At 41.7% G+C, this 10,422-nt stretch overlaps 1 long non-coding RNA gene across 2 annotated transcripts in view; it reads left to right on the forward strand.

Moving 5' to 3' along the window:
* LOC139320600 (uncharacterized) overlaps nucleotides 1–9,750 on the forward strand; it is a 94,419-nt gene extending 84,669 nt beyond the window's left edge. For both annotated transcript variants that reach the window (XR_011600705.1, XR_011600706.1), the window contains exon 5: nucleotides 9,677–9,750. This is a non-coding gene — a long non-coding RNA (uncharacterized lncRNA). The remainder of the gene's footprint in view (nucleotides 1–9,676) is intronic.
* The last annotated feature ends 672 nt before the right edge of the window (nucleotides 9,751–10,422 follow it).

Below are 10,422 nucleotides of genomic sequence, written 5' to 3' on the forward strand. Positions count from 1 at the left end.
CATATGGTGGCTTAGCTTTTGTTATGTTAACTTGCCAAACAAATTATCTACCATGGCATCTTCATATCTATTTTTTCCAGCTAAAATAATTTAAAAAGGCTAAGCCTGGTTATGTTGTGTATAGAGAAAATAAGAATGGTTCTCCGTAATGTGCTTTAAACATGTTGATTGATATTTGTGAATTTTCATTGAAGATTTAAAGATTTAAATTGCAGGAAATTTATAGCATCTCGATCTAAGCATATTTAGTGCAACTGGCTTTAATCCTTTTTTTATCAAACAGTGGATAAGGCATTATTTTGAATCAATCAGAATAGCTGGAAGAGACCTTGGACGTCTTCTAGTTCAACACCCTGCAGGACAGGGGAGGAGCAGGAAATCCTATACCCGTGATGGTGAACCTATGGCACGCATGTCGGAAGTGGCACACAGCCATGATGCCTGGCATGCGCGGCGTCGCCCATTCCTCTTCCGGGTTTCCAGGTCATGCATGTGCACCAGTCAGCTAGTCTGCTGGTTTCTGGTGCACATGGGCGTGCGATGATCAGCTGGCCTTCACGTGTGTGGAAGCAGCCAGCTGAAGGCGCGCTCTTAACACGGGTGTGCACCAGCCATGTTGTCATCACCCGCATACAGCTCCGGGACATCCACCCATTGCCAGACAGGAGCGCTGCTGCCAGTCATTGCCCTGCACCCATCCGCCTGCTTGCCTCGTCACCACCACCGCCGCTGCGAGGAAAGGCCCCAAAGCTGCACTGCTTGGGATCCACGTGGGCTGCCACAGGGGGAGACCAGGTATGGCTGGAGTGCCAGGCTGGCAGGAGGAGGAACACCTGCTGACTCTTAGCCAGCGCAAACGGCCTGCCACCGCTGCCCTCTCTGCCCTGCTAGCTGCTTCTGCCACTGCCAGGGAAGCAGCAACGTGAGAACTGCCACCCCAGGGGCAGAGGGGTGGCAGCGGCAAGGATGGGCAAGCCGGGGCTTCCTTGTCTCTCTGCACAAGCAGGCTTCTAGTGTGGCCCAAGGCCTGGGGAGGGGATTGAAGCCCCAGCACACCTATACTTTCTGCTGCCACCCATTGCCCCCGCTGCCAGCGCTTCTCACGCTTCCCTGTCAGTGACAGGAGCAGCCGGCAGCAGGCTTCAATCCCTCCCCCCCGAGGCCTGAAATGCAATGCACTTTTTTGGCCTCCGCATGCCCCATTTTTGGATTTGGAGAGGAAAGGGTTTTCGGGTGGCAGCGCTGAAATCCCCTCCCCGAATTGAAAAAGTGCACTGTGTTTCAGGTGGCGGATCTGGCCAGGATCTGGCCTTATGTGGAGAAGGAGGAGGAATGTGCAATGTGCACCGGAGAACCATGGAGGAAAGCCTTTTCGGGCAGCAGCACTGCGATCAATTGTACGTTGTGGTCTACTTTGTTGAATGCCTTACTGAAGTCTAAGTAAACTATGTCAACAGCATTTCTCTGATCTACTAATTTAGTCACGTTGTCAAAAAATGAAATAAGATTTGGCATGATCTGTTTTTAACAAACCTGTGCTGGCTTTTAGTTATAACTTTATTTGATTCTAGATGTTTGCAGATCTGTATTTTGATTATCTTTTCCAGTATCTTTCAGGTATTGATGTCAGTTTGATTGGTCTGTAATTTTCTGGGTCTGTTTTCCTCCCTTTTTTGAAGATGGGATTCATATCAGCTCTTTTCCAATCCTCAGATAGTTCCCCAGTGCTCCAGGATTTTTTAAATATTTGAAAGATTTGTCAAGATCAGGTGTTCTCTTACTGTTTTCTTGCTTATTTTAATTTTTATTTCTAATCTTATGGTTATGTTTTTGGTAGATTGGGCTATAGTTTCTTTTTGTGTGAAGACTGATGCAAAGAATGAGTTAAGCAGCTCTGTTTTTCAGCCTGTTACTTCCTTGCCAACGTCTCTCTTTAATGGATCAACTGTTTCCTTGACTTTTATTGTTATTTATATGTTGAAAGAAACGTTTTTAAAAATTATCTTTGACTTTTGTTGCAGGTCCTTGTTCATTCTGAGCCTTTGATTTCCTGACTTCATCTTTGCAAGTTATGGCTATCTGCTGATATTCTGCCTTAGTTATCTGTCCTTCTTTCCATTCTTTTGTACTTATCCTTTTTATCTTTTAGGTTATCAGAGAGATATTTGTGCAACCATGCTGGTTTCTTCTTGGATTTCTTGTTTTTCTTTTTCAGTGGTATTGTGCTACATTGGGCTTTTATGATCCTCTTTTTCAGAGTTTCTCATGTTTCTATAGTTGTTTTTCCTTTTAGGATTTTCATTCTATTGAAAATTTCCTAGGCTGTCTCTGAGTTTGTTAAAATCAGCTCCTTTAAAGTTTAAGACACTGGCTGGATTATGTTCTATTGCTTATGTTTGCATCATATTGAATTCCAATATGACATAGTGACTCTTGCCCAAAGGTGAGGGCAACTTCAGTTCCGTCTATCACTTCTCTATTAGTAACAATTAAGTTCAGTGTAGCTTTTCCTCTAGTTCCCTCCTCTACTTTTGGATGACAAAGTTGTTAGCTAGGTTGATTAGGAATCTGTTCAATCTCCCATTTGATGCAGAATATGTCTCCCAGTTGATATCTGAGTAGTTAAAGACTCCCATTACTACTATGGTATGTTTCATGGTTCATCTGGTTCATGTGAGGGTAACTCAGGCATAGCATTAAATTCTTGCCCTCTGGCCACTCTGAAAGGGATAAAACCTGTGCTAGCGTGAACTGCATTATTATAAGCTACTTCTGCCAAAGGCACTAGTTCGATCCACTTGTCCTGCTGGTAATTAATAAAACAGCGTAGGTACAGTTCCAGAACTGAGTTCATTTGTTCCGTGGCCCCATTTGTCTGCAGATGATAACTAGAACTAAGTCCCTGCTTGGTCCCAAGTAGATTCAAAAAAGCTGTCCAGAACTTGGATGTGAATTGGACCCTCTGTTTGAAATAATACTTCGTGGAACCCCATGCAAGCAGTAAATATGGACCAAAAACAGTTTAGCCAAGGCTTTAGCCATAGGGATCTTTTGGCATGGGATGAAATGAACCTGTTTTGAGAAAAGATCTGTGAGAACCCAGATCACTGTGTTTCCAGAACTCTTGGGCAGTTCAACAATGAAATCCATTGAGATCTTTCTCAATGGTGCTGAAGAGTCGGTCACTGGATGCAGTAGACCAGGGTTTTTGCCCTGCCTGCATTTAGCGACAGTGCAAATGGGACAGCTTTCTATATAACTTTCTATGTCATTCTTAAATGAGGGCCACCAGAATTGCCGTTTCAGTAAATGTAATCTTTTTACAAAACCAAAGTGACCAGCTACATAGTTCTCAGCCTTTCCCTAGCTGGGACATACAGCTTATTTCCCACCCAAGCTAACCCCTCTTTTATTATGCAAGTATTACTAAACCACTCATCTGTTTCTAAGGCTTTTTTGAAATTTGTGGTGGTGGCATTGTCTAAGGTGGAGGGGTCATTCTTTGAGAGCATGTGATGACCTTAGCTGCTAATTGGGAGGTTGGGATCATGGCAGGGATGAAATCAAGCAGGTCCTGACAGGTTCTGGAGAACTGATAGCGGAAATTTTGAGCAGTTCAGAGACCCGGTAGTGGAAATTTTGAGTAGTTCAGAGAACTGGCAAATACCACCTCTGGCTGGTCCCAGATTGGGGTGGGAATGGAGATTTTGCAATATCCTTCCCCAGGAATGGGGAGGGAATAGGGATTTTGCAATAACCTTTCCCTGGAGTGGGGTGGAAATGGAGATTTTGCAGTATCCTTTCCCTGCCATGCCCACAGAACCAATAGTAAAAAAAATTGGATTTCACCACTGGATCATGAACTTAATTACTTCTGCCTTGACACTGTTGTATTGGATAAGGCATCCGCCAAAAAGTTTTTCCGTCCTGGTAAATACGTACTTCAAAGTGAAATTAAAGCGTTGGAAGTACTGTGCCCACCCTTGTATTGGAGACATTTTCCGGGGTGGTGAGGTGGTGGTTTGAGTGCTTCCAAGTTCTTGTGGTCGGTCCATACTTGGAAAAGTATTTTACTTACTTCCAAGAAATGTCTCCAAGTTAGGAGTGCCCACCTAACTGCAAATGCCTCCTTTTCCCATATTGCCCATCTCTATTCAGTGTCAGTTAACTTCCTAGAGGTGTATGCACATGTTTGTAATTTGTCTTCATTCTCTTGGAGTAAAACAGCACCAACTGCCACATCACTGGCATCGGCCTGGATTACAAATGGTTTCTCTGGGTCTGAGTGTTTTAATACAGGTTCAGCCAAAAGAGTTTTTTCAGTTTTTCAAATGCTGCTTGGCAGTCCATAGTCCAATTCAGTGGTTGGCTAGGTTTTGGTTTATCTACCCCCTTGGTTTTTAACAGATTTGTAATTGGCAATATTATTTGGGCAAAAGCGGAGGCAAACTGCCTTTTTTTCTTTTCTTTTTTCTTCCTGTCACAGAAATGCTGGGTTATGCCTCTTTTTAAGAAACTATTGATGCCTGCTCTTTTATAGATGTCTGCACATTTTCTTCCAGGGAGTGGCTATGAAAGTGATTGCTCAGTTCCAGAGGAGATTCATTGGAGTGGGGTAAGGTAGATAGTAGGGGCTTTGCTCTTGGTTGTTGTTTTCTTCTAAAAATGACATGTTTCCATTGGTCTTCTCTTTTAAGTTCATTTAGTGTCATTTTTTACAGAACCTGGTTGTTCTCTATTGTGTTCAATTTGGATGTATTAGTTTTCTTGTTTCTCCTTTTGTGTTTGATGATCCCAAGGCAAATGAATTGTCCACATGAATGTAATCAATAATTTATTTGGCTACATTAGATAAATTAATTTAATGGCCAAAACAGATAAACCAAAGATGTAATAGATAACCATGATATATACATTGAAATAAACTTAGAAAGTATTGACAAATTTAAGGCTGTTGATAATAATGGCAATTGCAACAAATTTAGTGTCTCTTTTAGAGATAAGATATCTTGTATAGTGACTTGTCAGCTAAGAGAAAGAAAAGGTTCTCTTTGGAGCTAGCATGAGAATAGCTTTGTGGTGAAGGTTGTTGAGAGTGTGGTGGCACGACAGTTTCCCCGGTTCCTGGAGGAAACGGTTTATCTAGATCCATTCCAGTCGGGTTTCAGGCCTGGGCACAGCACAGAAACGGCATTGGTCATGTTGGTGGATGATCTCTGGAGGTCTCGGGACAGGGGTTGTTCCTCTGTCCTAGTCCTATTAGATTTCTCGGCGGCTTTTGATACCATCAACCATGGTATCATGCTGCGCTGACTGGAGGGGTTGGGGATAGGGGGCACCGTGTTGTGGTGGTTCTCCTTCCTCTCTGACTGGTCACAGTTCATGTTGACAGGGGGACAGAGATCGACCTTGAGGCGCCTTGTGTGTGGGGTGCCGCAAGGGTCGGTTCTCTCGCCCCTTCTGTTCAACATTTATGTGAAGCCGCTGGATGAGATCATCCATGGTTTCGGGATGAAGTGTCATCTGTACGCTGATGATACTCAGCTGTACATTTCCACCCCGGACCACCCCAACGATGCCCTTGATGTGATGTCCCGGCGCCTGGAGGCCGTGCGGATCTGGATGGGGAGAAACAGGCTCAGGCTCAACCCATCCAAGACGGAGTGGCTGTGGCTTCCGGCATCCCGATATAGTCAGTTGGTACCATCGCTGACTTTTGGGGGCAAGTCGTTGGCCCCCACAGAGAGGGCTCGCAACTTGGGTGTCCTCCTGGATACACAACTGTCTTTGGAAGAGCATATGACGGCCGTGGCCAGGGGGGCTTTTTATCAGGTTCGCCTGATCCACCAGTTGCGTCCCTTTCTGGATTGGGATGCCTTATGCACAGTCACTCATGCCCTCATCACTACTTGGTCCAAGCTACTGTCATTACAGTAGCTTGGACTACTGTAATGCTCTCTACATGGGGCTCCAACTGGTCCAGAATGTGGCCGCGCGGGTGGTGATGGGGGAGACTCGGCGCTCCCATGTAACACCTCTCCTGTGCGAGCTGCACTGGCTCCCAGTGGTCTTCCGGGTGCGCTTCAAGGTATTGGTTACCACTTTAGAGCGCTCCATGGCTTAGGACCCGGGTATTTACGAGACTGCCTTCTGCCGCCAGTAGCCTCCCATCGACCAGTACACTCCCACAGAGAGGGGTCCCTCAGGGTGCCGTCGACCAAACTGAGCTTGAGAGTTTTCTTGCAGATGTTTCATTACCAAACTAGACAACATCATCAGTACTAGAAGGGAGTGCTCTTATCAAGTATATGAGTTTGCTCATATAATAGTCTAGTTGCTTACCCTGTCAGTGTTGTTCAGTTGCTTCACAAAAAGTGTTTTGATTGGTGCTGGGTCTCTACAGCCTCAGGCAGGGAAGGGCCATTCTGCACCCTCAAATGTTGTTTAAAATATAGAGTTTCCCAACATTTCTTTAGGAACCTCCAAAATGTAAACTGTGGTTACTCATCCTAAAATGAATCGTCTTTACCTGGAGCTTCAAAATTTGCTGTTTGCTGGGAAGGTGTGTAGCTAAAAGTCAGGCTACATTTAGTCTAAATCTGACTTTGGGGATATTTCTTCATAACCAAACAAAAGTGTATTTTCTGTGCAGTTCACACCTCTTGCTCACTGGATCTGGATGTCACAAAGCAAAGTCCACATTTTGTAATTAACCCTCACATCCCATTTTGGCTGGCAGAGTGCTGCAGGAGGCTGTGCCGTCATGCCCATCCTGGCCATACCCCCTGGCCATGCCCCTGGCCCTCTGAGGTGAAACGCAAACTTGATGCGCCCCTCAATGATATTGAGTTTGACGCCCCTGGGTTATAGGAATTATTTTAATAAATAAATAATAAATAATTTGTCTCCCAAAATAAGCTTGCATGGGTTGAAATCCCATTTATGGACACAACTATGTGGTTTCTTTCTGGAAATTCTTTTGAGTTCTCATTGTAGTTTGGTATAATCTGTTAATATCCCATATACATATTACTTCATAGCTAGTTAGTTTCTGAATTCAGAGAAATGTATCCTATAATTTGAAGTTAGTAAAATGCTAAAATAATTATAATACAACAAATTCAGATTCAAAAATAAAACAAATTGGAATGGAATGGAAAACGCAGAACAGACTAGGGCTAAAGCAGCAGCTAATATTTAGAATCTATAGAGCACCTTATATCCCAACAGTTACTTCTATAGATTTTTGCTAATGTGGATAAAAAGCTAGGCAGATTTAGCTCTATCCTATGTTTAAGAAAAAGAAATGAAATATTGTACAATACGGTATTAGAAAAGCTGAGACCATGGAAAATATGGGGAAAAAAACAACAAGTTTAAAGAGCAGCAGGTCTAATAGCTACATCTAGATTTTGATGGAAGCAGTCAGCTGGTTAATGTGGCTTCTGTCTAGTTTGCATTGAATATTATCTATTTTTATTGCATGGATGGTAAGAGACTTTGCTAAATTCAAGCTTAGCAGCCTATTTGTCAGCTCTTTAATATATACAAGGAGTGGAGTGCTCTACACTATATTGTTGTATAGTAGAATATGCAACTTATAATAGAGTTTTTCTCTACTTCATCTTATACAAAATCAAATCAAAGTGGGGTCATTTTAAGTTTTTTAAAATCAATCATGCCTTGTGATTTATTAGAACTGAATGCTTTTTCTGAAATTCCACAAATTTACATTCTGTCACCATCACATTTTCTGTAAAAATCACTCATTCCTCCCACATGCAAAACAGGCCACATAACTCATCAAACACTTACTCATTCAACTTTCCTCTCTTAAAGACAGGCCTAGTTAAACAGACAATAGAATAGAGAAAATCTAGATGGAACTGGAAAGTGCTAGCTACACCATGGCATTATGCAGATTTGTTGTTTGCATAACTACTTGCTGCTGATGCTATAATAATGCTTCAAAAATTGTTCTGCAGACAGTGGGATGCTTCTAGAATATTTTGCCTCATTTTATTTCTAGTCCAAACCTCTCTGATAAGAGAGCAGGGAGACTTTAAAGATTAATATCAGATGTTTGAGGTTGGCAAGGTCAAGAAAAAAGGCACAATAGGATTCCAGGATTGCTCATAACCACTGTAAATTAGAACAAAATTTTGAAAGTCTATCAGAGCTTCTCTTTATCTTATTTTGAATAAAATGAAGAAAGGTTTATTTGAGATTTCTTTCTTACAATTTCATCTTTTTAGTATGAGTAATCTTTTCTGAAACTCCTCTCTAAACAGTTTGAGCATTTCATTTCCATTCCCAAGGTCAGATCTACATTCTTTCACACTAGTTAAACTGTAAAAACTGGTGGTTGTAAATTTATACTGAGCCCTGATTAGGTGAATCTTGCAAGAATATTAAAGATTGAAGAATCAGAGCAAACCCTAGTAAGAGTATTTGCCTTCTACTTAATAGAGTAGAAGTTAGGAAGGAGAAGACTGGAACTTGGTTGCATCTTAGTGCTATAGAGTAAAACAATATTCCCCTTTCCATTTTTCCCTCACAGAAATAATCCCGTGCGATAGATTGAGCTGGAGGCAGGTTAAGGATTTTACATATAGTAAAATTTGTCTAAATACACAATGCTCCTTCAGGTGATATCAAGTAAGTCCTTACTTAATCATTGTAGGATGAAAAATAAGGCCCATTGTAAAAGCATAAATATTATACTTAAATTGACAGAAATTTCTTTTAAAAACAATAGATCCATTGCTCTATTAAAAATAGTGATTTTAAGTTCTGAATCAGACCCCCCAAATATATAATAATTATGCCCATCAAAAAGTCTACTATGCATATTCCAGATGTCCTTGTTTCTATAGTTAACATACGCAGCAATCAGATGCCCAGTAGAAAATCCTTATTAGGTTAATTACAGATCTTGAAGAAGGTCAATGTGCCCTTTTGGCATGTTTCACATAATCCATCCTGTGTTCTGGTGGAAAAACAAAATAATTTAAAATTATCTATATATGGAGGGACACTAGAAATCACAGCAAGCAGTTGTCATAGTCTGTTCCTATCTGTGGCTTATGCCTATCTATTAAACCAGCATTCCATCATTGTAAGATAAACAAACCTTTCCACAAGTTGATATTTTGAATAAATTCTGGTCCTAAAATTTATTATGTAAACATATATGCTTAACTAAGGAATTTTGTGTAAGTGAATTAATATGAATTTCTAGTTATCAACAAACATTTATTTGGTCTATCTGAAATGCCTAAGAACTCAGAATGCAGAATATAGAATAATAGAGCTGGAAGGGATTTCATATATTTTAGTTTCCAGGCCACTAATTATCTTTGTTGTTCTTCTCTGAACTCTTTCTAGAGTCTCATTATCTTTTTGTACCATGATGACCAAAATTCAATACAATATTCCAAGGGTGGTCTTAGCAAAGCAGTATATAGTGGTACTAATACTTCATGTGATCTTGATACTCTTCCTCTAATGATGCAGCCTAGGATCACACTGACATGTGGCAGCTGCAGCATACTGCTGTCTCATACATAAATGGTTGCCCACTAGGACACCTTGATCAATCTATCAGTCAATTCCAACTTCTCACGGGAAAAAAAAAAGATCTCGTTTTGGAATTGATTGAACTTTGTTTTTTTAGTCCCAGAAACTTTTCTTTCCCTGCACATGACGGCAAGAAACGTGACAGAGAAATGCAATGGACCTGGAAATCAGGTAGGCAAAGAAATGCTTGAGGGAAGCAAGGGCATCTGGGCGCCAGGAGCGGAAATGGGGCCATCTGTTTCCAGCAGTTGCTCAGGCCCACTGGAGGGAAGGCCAGCACTTTAACATGGTGGCATTCTAGATCTGGCTGGGAAGGGACAGCTGGCATGGACACTGCAGGCAGGATGCCCATTTGCTTTAGCATCCTCCTCGACACTCTGGCGGTCTGCTGGTGCTTTGGCCATGGGCTGCCGCCTTATGCATAAGCCCTGCCCCTCCACCTGTTGTAAAGTGAGGCAGTTTTCTTGAATTTTTGGGCAGGGTTTTTCTTCCCCGCCTGGAAAGAAGTTGAATGAAAACAAGTTGCGTTCTGAAAAACATAGATTTTTCCAAACACATCTAACCAGTTTGCCAAACTCAGCAAAAAATTAGCTACCAGTTCTACCAAACCAGTGCAAACTGGCTAAATCCCACCACTGGTTGTTCTACTTAAGTTTCAGTGACAGAACAAAAAGTAATACAGGACCTTTCAATGGTATGTACTATTTTCATACATGTTATTGCTCTTGTACTATTCAAGCACTCCAAACAGACAGCAACAACAGCCAGAAGAAAATCATTCTTAAATTTAAAGTAAATATTTTGGTTTTGGGGACTTAACACTAATTTAAGTTTCATATAAAC

Source organism: Pituophis catenifer, unplaced genomic scaffold, assembly GCF_029215685.1.
Source record: "Pituophis catenifer annectens isolate HBS135680 unplaced genomic scaffold, rPitCat1.0.hap2 SCAF_8, whole genome shotgun sequence".
NCBI classification, from domain to species: domain Eukaryota; kingdom Metazoa; phylum Chordata; class Lepidosauria; order Squamata; family Colubridae; genus Pituophis; species Pituophis catenifer.